We start from the raw sequence: 16,663 nt of genomic DNA, 5'->3' as shown, positions 1-16,663 counted from the left end.
GCTAAACTTTAACTGGTAGAACACTACAGTTCACTGAATCAGATTCAAAGTACACACAAGTCAGTGAAATCATTCCTGTCGATTTCAGTGAGTGGTAGGCTTGACACAGGCAAGGGTGTCCACTTAGATACAGAGCTTTTCTTATGAGGAAAAGGGATCTTCCAATTGACACCAGGCCAGCAGCATTGCTGGCTGCCTTCCAGTCTGGAGATCCTGCCTAGGATCTCCAGATCCTGAGGCAGCTCCTGATTCTGTACTGGCCCATCTTTAAATGGGGAAGAAAGTGCATGTCCCCTCCCTCTACCTTGCTTCTCTGCATTTTTATTGTAAACCTAGAGAGAAATATACTGTCCTTGCTCCCAGGACAATACTGAGACGTGAACCTGGATGTGTCTTCTACTGATCAAATACAGAAGACTGGAGGGTGCAATAGCAACCAAAACATGCAAAATTTACATCGTAATCAAGCATAAAAGTGGTTGAATGTGTGTATAAGTGAGCACATACGCACAATACTGGGGATTTTTATCAGCTCTCATTGTTCAGCTCTTTCTTCCCATATGTGACTTAGTAACCAAATCCTGGGAGAAGAGTACATCCCCCATCCCACAATATGATTGACCTTCTTTCCAAAACCGGTTTTGGTATGCACACTGCATCTGTAACTCCTCTCAGCCAGCTCAGACCTCTGAACAATGTGGAGTCAGGAGCACCACCATGTGGCACCTGGAAATTAAAAATAAAAAGTGACTATCTGGAACAGCAACTGCAGTGACACAGATAAAGCTGGTGAGGGAAAGTTGATATGAAAAAAGCACAAAAGTTGCTTAAGTTGTTTTTTTTTTTTTTTCCTTCACCAGTTTGAAGTTTTTAACTAAATATCTAATAATGCAGGTTGCCAGTTAGTAGATAATATGTTGTGTAGCATGTGTAGGTGTGGGACCAAGAAGGGGGGAATTTTTGTGAATTTTTTGTTTTCTTCTAAAACAAAAATCGTGTTACCATCTGGCAGTGAAGGTCTAGTTACTATAGTTACATTTTGTAAAACATTGCCTGGAATACTGCTAAATTTGGTTTCTGAAGCTTCCGTGACACAATACTGTTTGTCATAAGAACCTGGCAGGTTGTCATCTGGAAATAATTTTTCATCCCTGTGACATGCTGAATAAGGTACCAATGCCAGATGAGCCTTGCATGCAAAGGTGCCCAAGGAAAGATCTAACATACAGCATTGTTTTTTCCACCCACAAGAATAAGCCCATCCTTTCAGATTGAATGACTTTCAATTTTGTTTAAAAAAAAAAAAAAGAGAGAGACAGAGATGAGCCAAAGCTAAACCTTCCTGCCAGAGAGGACAGCACTGGGATGATCCTTAAGATGCTGTGCCGCTACAAAAAAAGCCGTTTTCCACAAATCACAGTCAAGGAAGCACTTAAAGGTGCAGGAAACAGATGAGGTACATCAAGCTTACTCAGCTGTATACAACACAAGCGTAAAACAGCAACTTTCCCTTTCATTTCTGCTGCTTATCCACTACCTTCCACCCCCCAGTCCCTGCTTCCTCCAATATTTCAAACAGTATGCAGTATGTTTATTTTTATAACCTTTTTTTACTGTTTTTTCTCTATATTTCTACCTCTCCAGTGGACAGAAAGAGAGTTGATATGCCCTACAGATATTTGTTACAAAGTGACACAATTTAGACAACATCTGGAGGCTGCAGAAGGAGAGCACACAGCAACTGGTCCTTTAGATAACAAGTTTCTCCCATTTTGTATCATCAAAAATGAATAGGAAGGCTGGACAGTACTGGACTCCTGCCAGCCCCTACCAAACTCATTCAGTTTTAAAACAATCACCTCTGTGCTCTGTCCCTTTCCCCCTTGCAGCATCTCAGAAACATCTGCAACCTGTTTTATTGCTGCTTTCCAAATCTCCTTAGAGCACTGCCTTTCCTGATGCCTGTATAACATGATAACAGTTAAGCTTCTGCTGTGCTGAGGATACTGACTATCATCTTAACTAAATAGCACCACTTGTATTTCCCATCTGCCTGTATCTGCCAGTTGTAGCTTATATCTCAAATGCAAACTCAGAGTGATGATTATTTTTTGTTTTGCATTTGGACAACTTCTCCAGCCATCAATAAGATGCTGCAGTGATACAGATACTTTGGTGTGTGAAGTGCATCAGATACAAATTGTTTGGAAAACAAGGAGAGATAAACCATTATTTTTTTTTATATGCTTCTACACAGAAATATAATGTGAGTGATTAGTTCTAAAGATGTAGAGCTAAAATAAACCTTATATCTGTAAAATAATGTTTTATAATAGTGATAAGAAATATTCAGTCTCCCTGTATTTTCTAAACTTCAGGAAAACATACCGAACAACATAACTAAACCAAATGCTTTGACCAACTGCAAAAAATCCCATATTTCACAAACCAAGCTTTGTAATATAGGACTGTGCTACTCAGATGCTGAAGTCTACTCTTCATTCAGGCTATGAGTAAATTTTACTGAGGATTGGTCCAGATCCCAGCCACAGGACATAATTCTGTGGGATCTGGTATTTCCTGCCTTTCTCCCAAGTTCCTGAGACATTAAGGCGAGCTTGGTTAGGAAAGTAGGATGCAATGCTGAGAAACATCTATGATATGTCATTGCTGGTCCCAACATTAAGAGACCAATGCATTTTCCTCCCTTGTGGGCCCCCAGATCCCCCCAACAGGCAGGCAAATTGACCTCCTTCTGCAAGAGACTAGCTGTGCATCTTGAAGCAGGAGTCTATCTTTCAGCAACAAGAACAAATTCTGTTCTCTGCTGAGATTATAAATGATTTCTCAGTTTGCAACAATAAAATGTTTTATGTATCCTTTACACAATAAATATTATAGAATTAGTGTAACGAATTCTGATTATTTGAAAGAAAAAAAAAAACAAACCTACAATTAAAACTGCGAGGAAGGAGTTCCAGTGGAAATAAAATATATGCTCCTGTAACATGGAATTGGTGTGTAGGCGTATTTATGTGCACATTTTATTACACTGTAGAAACTACAGGTAAAAAAATTGACTTGTTTTCAAAATGCAATATACAGTGACATAGATTGTGATAAAATTTAAGTAGCCCTATCCAGTTCTCCAATTTCACAATGTGCAAAAAAAAAAAAAGTACTGTGCACAAGGTATCAGAGTCTGGTCTGATTTACAGCACTATAAGTCAAAAAAGATCCTAGAGTGAGTCAGAAACAAAAATGGGATTCATAGATTGTCTCCAGAGAAAAAACATCTTCATGGTTACAGTCGAAAATAGTTATACATCAGAGTGTTTATTTGAATTCTGGTCAATTTTAGACATTTGTTTAGATCTTGGTCACTTCCTCCCACACACTCTTAAAAATACACACTCAGAGACAGTCACCAGTCCAAAAAGAAAAAGGGAGAGCAGAGGTGAAGTGACAAGTTGAAGATGCAGAGTTGGGAGTCAACCCCAGGACAGCCCAGGTCCTGGCTAATGTGTCTGCTGCTGCAGTCTGCAACCTCCAGTTTTGTATCAACACAACTTTCTACTTATAGCTGAAAATCACAGAAAAACAGTATTTCTCAGGGGATTTCTAACTTTTCTGCTGGTATTCTCAGGAGGAAATAGTACCTTGTGGTTTATTGCTCTTGTCTTTTAAGTGTTATTTTGATACTTTTTCTTTCAAGACCAGGTTGTTTGTATAAGTACAGCAGTTTGCAGTGACAACCAATACCCAGAAGAATATCAGCTAACAGAGCATTTCTGACCCTTTAGAAATGTTAGCTTGGGTGTTTAATGGAAGGCACAGTGGAAACTCTCCTGTTTATACACACATGACAAACATTTCGAGCACAACTGGCTACATCTTTCCCTGCATTGTTGTATTCTCATCACTAAACTTTGCAGGGTGGGATCTCACCAGTGTCCTGAGGCCTCCTCTATCAAACAAACAGCAGAACCACCTGGTGGAGACACTACTGTCTGGTGACCCATCGTAGTAGAAGCTATTGAAATCTGAAAATATTGACAAGGGCTCTTCTGGCCCTCTGTGATAAGAAAGTCATTACTGAGTGACAAGAGGAGCCTACAACCCAACTGAAGCTGGATTGAAATTCTCAGTATAAATCAATGTTCTCATATACAAACACTCATGAATCTGGAGACACAGTAAGACATTGCTATTTCACCAGCTTTGCAGCTTTCAGATCACCATCCCTGACTAAAACAGAGTTCATAAAGATGAATAAAATATCCACGATCTATTTATTAGAGTTCCATTGGCCTATGATTTTTCAAAAACACAATTTGTCAAGAATAATGATAACAATTTTGTAATTTTGGGGGGACAACAGTTCCTTGCTATTTACAGTATCATAGCAATCATTACACATGAGGCAGCTCACAGTCTCAAGTATGAGAAAATTAATTACCCCCCCACACACACACAAAATAGAAATAAATATCTTTTTCACCCACAGAATGAATACTGATCTCCATTTATACTCAACTCTCTTTACAGCACATTTGCAGATGTGGTCAGATGATTCAATCTAAGGCATGTAACATGGATGCCTTTCACGGAGACACAGTCTCACAGGGAATCACTTGCAAGAAGTATGCTCTAGCAAAGCATAATCTAGAGCACTCAGATTGAGGACATCTTTGTAATTAGACCAAATTCCTGAACTTGATTGATTAACTTGTGCCATCTTCTTTAAATTCAGCCTAAATCACAGTGCATCTTAGGAGATAAAGACTTCAATGACAGAGTAAATCCAAGACATAAACTATAGCTGCCTTTATAACTCTGTCAGCAATGGGTGAATGCTGGTCAGAATGGCCATTTCCTCATGTCACTGGGAGTGGGGTGGAAAATGCAGCACAGGATAGTCATGGGAAATGTGGTTTTACTCCAGAAGAGCTGATCTGGGTGCAGATTATCATCCTCCTAAAATTATCACTGTGACAGAGGGGAGAGATCCTATCTCCCATCATATTTATCCTGGAATCAAGGCATTTAAGCAGTGGCAACTTTTTAATCAATTCCTCACAAGACTCATTTCCATCATTTGAAGGTGCTGGGCATATCTCTGCCTTATAGTGATGAGACAAAGATTTGTGCAGAGCTTTTTCTAAACCTAAGTGTGAAATTGCATGAGCCATTTGTTTTCCAAAGTCCCCATTGTTCATGTTTCAGAAACTATTCAGTCTGAAGGATTATGTGTCCCTGGTTAACAATATACTGGTGTTTACTTCAGGTTTGTCAACCACACACATTTACCAAAAAGAGTATGCATTGCGGCAGCTGTACACAGAGCCATCATTTCCATGACGCAAATATTGTACTGCTTATTCTCAGACAAACAATATAGAATTGAGGAATTAATTTGATTTGGTCTGCATGATTTGCAGGTTTAAGGTAAAGCTAACTCCACCAAATAATAAAACTGACTGTATGTGTGAAAATAAAACTAACAGAAATTCAAATAGCAAGTCAGAAAGTGCAGTTCTGAACTGGATTATTCTCAAATCCCCAGATGCCAAACATTTTCTATCAATAGATAAGGTTGTGCTGGTTTGGGCTGGAACAGAGTTCATTTTCTTCAAAGCAGCTAGTATCAGGCTATGATCTGGATTTGTGCTGGAAACAGTGTTGACAATACAGGGATGTTTCTAATTGTTGCTAAGCAGTCAAGGACTTTTCAGCTTCCCATGATCTGCTAATGAGGAGGTGCATAAAATTTGGGAGGGAGCACAGACAGGACAGATGACCCAAACTAACCAAACGGATATTCCACAACATATGATGTCATACTCAGCTGGGGGAAGAAGAAGGAAGGGTGGAACATTTGTATTGGTGGTGTTTGCCTTCCCAAATAACTGTTGAACATGACAGAGCCCAACTTTTCTGAAGATGGCTGAACACCCGGCTGGCATTGGGAAGCAGTGAATGAATTCCTTGTTTTGCTTATGTGTGTGGCTTTTACTTTACCTGCTGAACCGTCTTTATCTCAACCCACATATTTTCTCACTTTTAATCTTTTGATTCTCTCCCCCATCCCACCAGGGAGTGAGCAAGCAAACATCTATGAGGTGCTTAGCTGCCAACTGGGGTTGAACCATGACAACAAAGTAAAGCCAAATCCCTAGCTATAGCTGGTATAGAGACAAAGCATTTTACAAACTTATGCATGCATTTCCATAGACAGGGTCATGAACTGGCCACACGTCAGGGTATTTCCAAGCAGAAGTTCCTAGGCATGGGAAACTGAGATCTCACTCCTTGGTCAGAGAAACCCGATTCCCATGCCTTGCAACATCTGGAGTAAAGAGGCTACAAATGTAACCAGAGTCACAAAATTATTTCTGTTCCTTTACAGTGTTTCTCCTGACTGCTGAACAATGTTCTGGAGATGCTGCGTCTTCACACACATACTGCTTTAAATTCATCCTTTGATTCTTTCAGCCTCAGGTTGAGACTTGTGGTGCATATGGCCATGGGACATCTCCATTATAGCACTATTACAGAATAAGGACCTCAGAACCTTCCTGGCCCTGATGTTTTCTTACTTTTCTCCCCATTCCCATTTCTATGTATGTTATTGTATCTTGTAACATTATATAATAAATAATGCAGACATCATGATGCTATGTCTTATTTTCCCTCAGACATTGTGGGGGGAAAAAAAAAAAAAAAAAAGCAATCACAAATGCTCCCTTGCTTAGCCAAAATGGCAGAAAGTACTCATAGCATATCAGTGGTTCTGGCCCACTGCATGTGCAGATAGTTCTGTAACAACTGCCAGATAATTCCTGGTCTACTTTCTACTTTACAAATTAAAGATTCAGTGAGCAGTGCCCCTTCTTCAAACTCCTGAAAGAGAGAAATCCCTCTTCTGAAAGGCTTCTAGCTCTGCTTTCAAGTTCTAACTCCAAAAAATACCATTCTCCAGCTCCAGGAAACAGAGAGAAGCACATCAAAGATCAGAAAATATTCTGTCCCCCATTTCAAAGTTCTCAATCTTAGATTTTATCTTAACTTACTTTAGTTACTTCATTAGATGAATCTCCACTTGTAAATCAACTATAAAATTATCTTTTCCTCTGATATGGACAGTAACAAATAATGATTACGAAGAATGGTTATATTTTATTTTCTCATCAGAGCTTGAAAGAAACTATTACAAAGTGTAAAGATCAATGGTAGAATTAGCACAGATGCAATATGAATTCTCTTCAATTTAATCTGTAAATACAAGCACGTAATCTAGGTGTGCATCTCATATTTTGCAGCTCAGTGCTAATAAAAATATGCCAGAGAGTGATGTAAAGATAAAAAATTCCTTTCCAAAGGAGCAAAATGACACAGAAGAATCATAATGAGTTTTTACACTGCAGAGTCTTTCTTCAATTACTCAGGAGATAGGGATGACTTGATGACTTTGTCATTCAATTGCAAATTAAAGCATCACTTCACATGCAGCAGGATCAGGCACCAAAATCGCTTGTCAAGAGTTTGTCACTTATAAGAGCTTCAGTATCTGGAACTCATCCTATCTTTTCCTGCCAACTCATGTGCCTGGATGAGTCTGCTGTGTGCATTCAGTCACATGGGTCTCAGTGCAGCTGTTTGTCCAGCCTGAAATATTTTCAATAAAATGGAGGGAAGAGGAAAAGGAAAAGGAGTAATGCTCTATCCCTATTTCCTAGTTTAGGATCAATAAGTTTTCAGTAAACCAAAATGATTTAAAGAACTATGATTCCTTGTAGCTATCAGTTATCAGCTCATTAATGAAATATTTGATGTATGCACAGAGTATTTTTAACATCAAAGATGTCAGTTAAGGAAGGTGTCACCACTCAAGATATACAAGCTGATTTGATTGGTGTTGGTTGGTTTTTTGTATAATGTCCTACTGACTAAAATAATTTTCGCAAATATGAGTTACTCTAAAATATTTCTCTTTCTTGATGGGTTGTTTCTCTTACATTCAAGTCCAGTAACATGGCAATAGACTATTCTGGAAATCAAGATCCATTCCTCCATCTCACCAGTTGAATTCACTACATCATCTATAAAAAGGTTTAAAATCAACTGAAACAGAAAACAGAAGGCAAGCCCTTCCTTCATTACTGAATAAACCTCCCATGTAACCTTCCTACCAAAGTAGCCATTCTATTTTCATTCTAATTTTTTTTTTTTTTTTGGTTCATGTGACCTGTATTGACTTCAGCAGCAGTGGTAGAGACAATGCCAACCATGAAACACCCCACTACTTGGAATTTAGGACACTGTAGTGAAAGACATGACCCAGTGTGGCAGGCTGACCCTGGCTGGACCAAGCCTCTCTGTCACTCTCCTCCTCAGCAGGACAGGGCTGGAAGAAAATAAGATAGGAAAAGAACTCATGGGTCAAGATAAAGGCAGTTTAATGAAGAAAAGCAAAGACCATGTGCAGAAGCAAAAGAAAAGGTTTATTGTCTGCTTCCCATCAGCAGGCAACATCCAGCTACTTCCTGGGAAGTCAGGCTTCAGTACACAGAGTGGTTTCTCTGGAAGACAAATGCCTTAATAACAAATTCCGTGCCCTCCCCCCACCCCAGCCCACCCCCCGCTTCCTTCTTTCTCTTCGCTTTTATTCCTCAGGAGACATCATATGGTATAGAAGATCCCTTTGGTTGTTTTGGGTCAGCTGTCCTGGATATGCTCCCTCCAAAGATCTTGCCCACCCCCCAGCATATTGGTAAGGGGAAAATGTTGGAGAGGCAGCCTTGATTCTGTCCACAGACAAAATACCAGTGTGTTATTGACACCTCTTAGCTGCCAATAAAAAACACATCACTATGAGGGCTGCTATGGGGAAAATTAACTCCATCTTAGCCAGACTTAACACACCCAGTCTTCAAGTCCCGTCAAGCACCTGCGGGACTGGATGTTTTGTCTCCTATAATCCAGGTGAGTTCTCTAATTATGAGGTTCTTGGAAGAAAAGAACCAAAGAAGTACCCTCGTTTGTGTGATGCCTGATAGTTTAAAAAGGTGGGAAAATTCATAGCTATCTCATGACTCTCAGTGAAAGACCTGAGTCATTCTTAAGTGAGAGACAATACTGTTTTGCTGGCTTTTTTTTACACTCGACTTTTACATCAAAACATCAAGAGGTCAGGTAGCTTTCAAAGTGTACATTTTGAGGCCTGATAGATATTCACCTCACATATCTACTACTTTAAATGCTTTCTGGAATCAAGACCAACATGACTGTACAGAACTGCATTTAGAAACTGCAGAATTTAGCCATGCATTGGAGCGTAAAGAAGAGCAGGTAAATTTTAGCCAACTGTGTCAGGACTAACCAGTACAATAACATCTTTCCAACATCAATATGAAAAGGAAGCTTTTAAGATTAGATATGGAGGCCCTGGCAGTAAAATGCATTACACTGAAAATAGTACAAACTGCTTAGTATGGATTACTTAGGGAAACAGTAACTAGAACTACATCAAAGCTGTGAAGGTATCCACTCCTAATTCCAGAAATCCAACTGCAATCATGAAATGTATGAACACAAGAAAAACAGGATTTCAGTTTTAATAATTAAAGCTGAGTGAATTCACTGCACATCTGTTCAGGCCCGCTGACAGGTGGCTTGAACCATGGTCGGTCATTAAACTACCAACACACCCCCACTGGAAGTGCAGCAAGAAATACTTTTTAGAAAACAAAGCACTTTTTTTCCATCCATTAAGCTTTATTCATTATAAAGTGCCATGCAACAGAGATAATCTTCTTCTGTACCTCCTAGTCCTAAATATCCGTGGCTGCAGCAATCCAGTTGTTCCACTGCAGTGGCCTCTGTTCCAGACAAATAAGGTATTACAGAGAGTCTAATGTATGGCCCTCACCCCCTTCCCAACATCCCATCAACATCAACAGCCACTTTACTCTAGACCACAGAATGGGAGGATAACGTATATGAGACGAACATGTCTGGCTTCGACCACAGATACCTCTGTACACACACTGCCCAACACCTAAGGAAGGCCACAAGTCATTTGAAAATTATGCTCTAATTGAGAAAGAAAAAAATCAGTTCAGAAAAGCATTCAGTCTCTTAACAAGTTGACTGACTTCACAAAAATATTTTCTGTCTGTCTTTTTATGAGGTTTATCATTTTACAATAAGCTGAAATTTATACATAAATGGTGCAAGCTGATGGCCTAGTCCCTTGGCACAAGTTGTCATATCTTCCTGTACTCAGAAGCCTCTGATTTGCAGTACCCTTAGGTGTGGAAGCAAATCTCAAAAATGCACTGTACCACTCACACAGGTCAGACCTTACTGCAAGTAGGAGTTTTCATCTGTAAAGCCTTTTAAAACCACTGTGTCTGAAGATTTGACAGTTGTCATAAATTATGAGGATTCTTGCTTCCAGATAAGAATTTTTTCCCTAAATCTACACTAAACATTTAATTGTCCATTGAGATTGAATAAGGGAGAAGGAAGAAAGGAGTTGCACATCAGGGTGTGAGCCACAAGGAAAAAGGAAGAACGCACGAAACAAAAAAACCCTCTTAATGTCAACCAAGTGAATAAAAATTCATGAAAAATTGTCAGAAGTTTGCCTGAAGGAAAGTAGGACTCCTTTTCTCATTCTTCTCTTGGTGTTTGCCTTTCTGAGTCTTTTTCAGAGAAGCAGCCAGTGGTACTCCTCACAGTGCATCACTTTTGGGAAAAGCAATTACCTGCTTCATGATGCAGTGAATCAGCCACTGAGACATCTAGCCCAGAACTGTGAGAAACAGGTTACAACTATAATCCAGCACAGTTGTTTTTTACTGCTTTTTCTTGTACTCCCTTTTGCCCTTACTGAATGCACTGTATTCTACTGGAGAATGATATTCATCAAAGATGGACATATATACACTTACCCACAGGAAAAAGTCTTGCTTCCACATGAATTTGAGAGGCCTATAGAGATTAAAGGAAACCTCTGATGCTCTTTACAGTTTCTCCTTCAGGATGGAAAAAGGGAGAGAAAAATAAGGAAATCTGCCTCTCATTCAAAGGAAAAATCAAAGCAATGAAATAAAATGGATGTATGATCAAGAAGGCTGATTCTTGTTCATCTTGGGCCTAAGTCTCAGTGCCTGACTGAAGGTACTCCCTGACAAAATTGCTGAACTCCTTCCAAACATCTTTCTGTTCTGGTGTTTTACAGAGGAGTCCTGCCTTGTGTTTAGCCAATTAGAGGATCAAAAATCAAGAAAAATTTCAACTTAAAGGTCATTTTGAAACTCAAGAAAGGGACTAGAAATATGAAACAAATGCAGACATCAGATATTAACAGCTTTTTTTCAGGAAACATTCTAAATATTGTTCCAAATGACCATTTCAGAACATCTGTTGGCCTGTGGATGTTTAGGATGAGAAGCCTCGAACAGAAATTCCATGTGAATTTCAAATAACATAGGCTATAAATTGCAAGTCAACACAGGAGACAGTACCGATAACTGGTTCGGTTTCACAATAGCTTGCATAACAGACACAACTATAACCATTCTGTTGCTTAGAAAATATAAAGATGCAATTTCAGGAGCAGTTTGGGATAAAACAATCAATACCTTCACCATCAGTTGTGCAAAAAGCCTCCAAAATATTTTATTGAAATTAAATATATATATATATATATATATGTACCTTGTTACTGTTAGGTAATATCTGTGACATTTTTGAAAGCAGTAAAGTTGAATTTATGTATTTATATATGTTGTATGTGTGGGCTTTTTTTACATTTATGTGGACTGATACATTATCTTGTCACAAATACTGTCCATACTGCCCTATTTGTGTTGCAGTTTAGGTCCTATTAAAAGGATAGTTTCCCAATATGTAAAGTGAATCTGCTATTACATAATTAAATACTACTTTTAAATGAAAACAAACAAACAACAACAAAATACATAGATAGGTAAAGGGCTATCACAGCCAAATAATTTCTGAAGAAGGCAGTTAATTATAGTTACAGCTGCCTGTTTTGCAGTGGCCCAGTGAGAACAACTGCAGGTTTGTTTGCAAAGGCAGCCGATGCAAAATGTACAAGCAGCAAGCCAGAGAAGCAGATAGGCTTTGGAGAAGAGAGGAGGCACTAAACTGCTTTGTTTCATTTTGTATGTGAATAAAATTTTATCTATGAAATACAATTAAAAAGTAAGGCAATGCATGACAAAACTTACCTTTAAAACCTTTAGATATTCTATTAAAAAACCTTTTGATTGTATAATGGCTCATACAAATTCCAGGAAACACAGATTTGCATAATTCCTTCTGTACCTATTTTATTAAAAATAAACATGTTTCCAGACTCGCATGATGCTGTTGAGATTAGCATCAATTTGCAAACCTCTTCTTACTATATAAACCCTTAGTCTTGTTTTGTTATATGTTTCTTGATCAGATGACTGACTCAGTGTTTTAATTATTTTTACTTTAACAGTAATTTCATTCAATTTCTACTCTCTATTGAAGCATGAATAAATGACATTTGTCTGAATTTGCTGCTTGAATATGAATGACTGTAAGTGAAAGGTCACAAATATGGCAGAAAGGTTTGTGGAGGCTGAACTGTTTTTCATATCATTTTAATCAGCTTTAGATTTCAGTTTTATTATACTAATGTAGGTCCTAGGATTAGCACTGTCCTAAAGATAGAAAATAAAACAGGTCCAAAACTTAAAATAAAACCAAGAAAAGAACCATTTGGGACAGAAATAAGTCATGAAAATATAGACAAAAAAAAAAATATGGAGTAAAAGGTTTCTTTGAGAATAAACTGTACTTTCTATAAACAGTCTTGTTTGCTGGAGAATGTTGGGGGAAGGAAGATCCGTACATGTTGATAATAGCATGAATCTCGTCAGGATGGAAGAATATCTGTCCCCGATGCCTTGCAACAAGGTAGAGCTAAATGATACAAATAAATCCCTGCAAGTATTTGACACAAATATTTCACTCTAGTCACCAGTGAAGAAACAGCCTGACCTGTTTCCTTCTGGACTACCCTCTCCACCTCCCCCAATCCCCAAGACACTGGCATACAAATATATTTAAATTAACATGTCTGGTACTAATCATTTTAATCAACCTCAAAGGACTTCAGTGAAATGTAATGACAAACAACTGCACGTAATGAATTTGTTTTCTATCAAGTTCTTGTCTGATCAGATTTTTACTCTTTCCTGGCCACACTTAAGCACACAGCCAAACATTTTGGTTCAGGAGCATTTTACTGGCCCCAGCAGCAAAGCAGTTGCCACAGGTGACACACATTCTGGTCCATCCACTTCTCCAGTCTTTCAACCTTACATAATAGTAAAGGAGAAAGGGAACATTCACTCTTTCAGGTACCTGATAAATTCTCCCCAGCAAAGTCAAGAACTGTGAAGAAACACTGAATCTAGCTCAGCATTATGTGACTGGATTTAATTAACCTTTTCAGATTTTCCTTAGAGATTACTTCTGGTTTGGCATTTTGTCCATTTTTTACTGAGCCACTGTTTTTTCATATGCTTTTTAAAAACCCAGTTCATTCCGTCTGTCTTGGCTCTTTACCACTTAGTTACATGAAGTTAGATTTGTTTAAAGAGAGAAGACTAATCACAGATATCAAAGATTTACACCTTAGAAAAATAACTTCAGTAATACTTTAGCTCCTGAAACAGCTACCTGGTTCCTAACTTTTATTGAGTGAAGGCACAATGCAAACATTATCAAGAACTGATCGACATTTCTAATTACTATATAAGTTATACAAGCACAACGAAATCTTTAGCTTATGAAACATTGATTATTCATTGGACATGAAATGATAGCACTAGAGTTAGTCAAAATGATGAATATTCCATACTTGTATATGGAAAGATTTCAGCTTAATTTTTTTCATCAAAGCCTCAGTACTAAATTTTAACCATTTATTAAGTGGAGAATTAGTTCTTCCAATGTTTACAAATTCACTTCCGTTTTTCACTTGCATGTTCTCCAAACTAAAAAAACCCTTCTCATTTCTATTTCTGGTCTCTTTTTTCCACTGTATCTGTTTTCATAATCAGAGAAAGCAAAGATTACAGGTATTGTAAGGGTTTTTTTGGTTGTGTTTTTTATTGTGTTTCTGTTTGTTTGTTTTTTGTTTGTTTGTTTTAAGGAAAAGTTAGCAACACAAATGTTTTCTTTTTTTCAACAAAGTGAAAAATGTTGAACAAACTAGGTAATTTCTTTAATACTATTACCTTAGTTAACAGGCATGTTCTATTGACAATTGCAAAGAAAAGCATATGTACCATCTACATTTGTTCACAGAATTTTTTGCAATTTCATTAAACACATAATCTTTAAACACAATATATTTGTGTTCTCATGAAAGCTTTGTAAAGACAGAATTTCAGTTACCCGTGTATTTCATTTAAAAATAAATTACCAGTAAGAAGATTATAAGAAATAAAAATATTCCTGTTTATCAAAAAACCCTGCAACAATTAAGGTCATAGTAGTGAACACCTGCTGAGGCCACTGCTTAAGGCCACTGCAGTGAACAGCCTTCTGCAGCCCTGATCAAAATCTAAGAATTGCACTTCCTTGTAGCTAACTGCAGCTACTTTGGAAACTGAAGTTATCCAGCCTTAATAACTCCAGAAGCCAGCAAGAAAACTACTTGTTCTTTTTCCACAGTTGTTGCACATCAGTCCTCTGGTATATTCAAGGGAAAACAGCTAATATCTCCTTGGGAACAGATCCTATATTTGCAGATTTCAATAGGGAAACTACAGTTGTATCAAACAGACAGGATGTTCTCTGCTTCCCCCATGGTGGAGTGTGCAATATCTGAAAACCATGGTAGGTCTGGTAATGGAACACAGACACCCAGCTCCCTAAGGCCTTTCTACAGTATTCAGTTTAAAATAATCCATTACATAATTGTCTGTCTTATTCCACTTAATTGGGTTCGCTTACTTATTAGAACTGGAAAATAAGTAAACAGAGCTGTCAGCATGGATATACAGCAATGCTTTACTTTTGCCTTGGAGTAGACCTTCCCTCTAGGTAGGAGCTTCTGCTCTCATTAGACAGCAGCATGGGCTGGGACTGTATGGCATCCCGTATATGGTAAATGTACGCAACAGCCAGGCTGCCACTTGTTGTTTTTATTTATTACAATTTCACATTAGCCTGTAAGAATGCTAATAAACACACAGAAAATTAATATTTCTCTTCAGAAAACACCAGGGAACATCCAAACAAAAAAACTAAACTGTGTGAAGTCTTTGCAGAGACAGAAGTAATTATGTTTGAGCGTGGAAGGTTTTGACATCTTAGGAAGGACTTTACTACCAAAAATTATTGTGGATGGGAACACTTTTAAAAACATCCACTGTATTGGTTTGGTTTCCTAAAAGTTAAAAACACTAAGGGTGTTTGTATGACTAAAAATACACTTAGCCAAAATAAGACAGTTTATTCATGAACTTAGGTAGTATTCATAGCCTTCATGCAGCAAAATCTTGCAACAGAAAATATCCAGCTGATAAATCATTTTGAGCAATCAATGTTTTATAAAAAGTCTCTCCTGTAAATATAAATACTTCTTTTAAAATTGAGTATTTGCTGTGCAGACCATCTTATACCTCAAGACTGAGTTCTACAAAGCCCACTAAAGTCTCCCCCAAAACCTCACCTGTCTGTGGACTGGAACCAGCAGCAATAGCAAACAGGAAAACACTCATCCAGGCAAACTGGTGAGCCCTGTTCACCCCTTCCAATGAAGAGAAACCTCTGTTGAATCTAAGAGTAAAACAAATATCACATAGTGGATATTCGCCAGAATCTTCTACCTCTTGTGTTGTTTCATTCAGTTAAATACTGTGTTGCATGACTGAATTCTCCTGTTCCAGCAAATGTTGTTGCAGGTTGTGAGAAAATGGTGAATCTACAGCAACTTTCTGTAACTATGAAATCAATAGCTCCTGCAAATACATGGGCAGTATAGGATTTGAATAACCAAGGGCTATAGCAGACATTTACTAGTTAGCTCTCCTGAGTCAAATGTAGCTACTATGTTTAATATGTAACATTATCAATTTATAGGTCATTTCAATTATTAACAGCATTTTATTTGTTTTATTAAATGAAGCACTGTGGGTTATCAAAAGTGGCAAGCTTTAATTAATTAACAGTTAATGAACTTTTGAGATATTGCAGTGTTAAACCTCCTTTTTACTTCCTGACTCAGTCAAAGTAACTCAGCTATTCTAGCTGATATCTAGAAAGATTTTCTTCAATTAGAAAAAGTCTACTACCGTTATTAGTTATTACCAATGTGTGTTTGAACCTGAGACACTTTGCTTTTCTGTTGGCAACTGTCATAACATTTGGGTTATTTTCTGTAAAATAAGTTAAAAGCCTGAATAATACTGAAATAATAATCCTCCTGAAAATATTGATTTTTAAGCAATACCAAAGTTTATTATTCAGAAAAATACTGCTCTGCTAAATACTTTCTGGGAGGAACATACATTTATTTCATTTCTTTCTGCTTCTCGTCTGTTCATTTGCTCTTGGTACTTCTTCATGACTGAGCACAAGG

Source organism: Patagioenas fasciata, chromosome 2 (genome assembly GCF_037038585.1).
Source record: "Patagioenas fasciata isolate bPatFas1 chromosome 2, bPatFas1.hap1, whole genome shotgun sequence".
NCBI classification, from domain to species: Eukaryota; Metazoa; Chordata; class Aves; order Columbiformes; family Columbidae; genus Patagioenas; species Patagioenas fasciata.
This window is presented reverse-complemented; position numbering follows the sequence as displayed.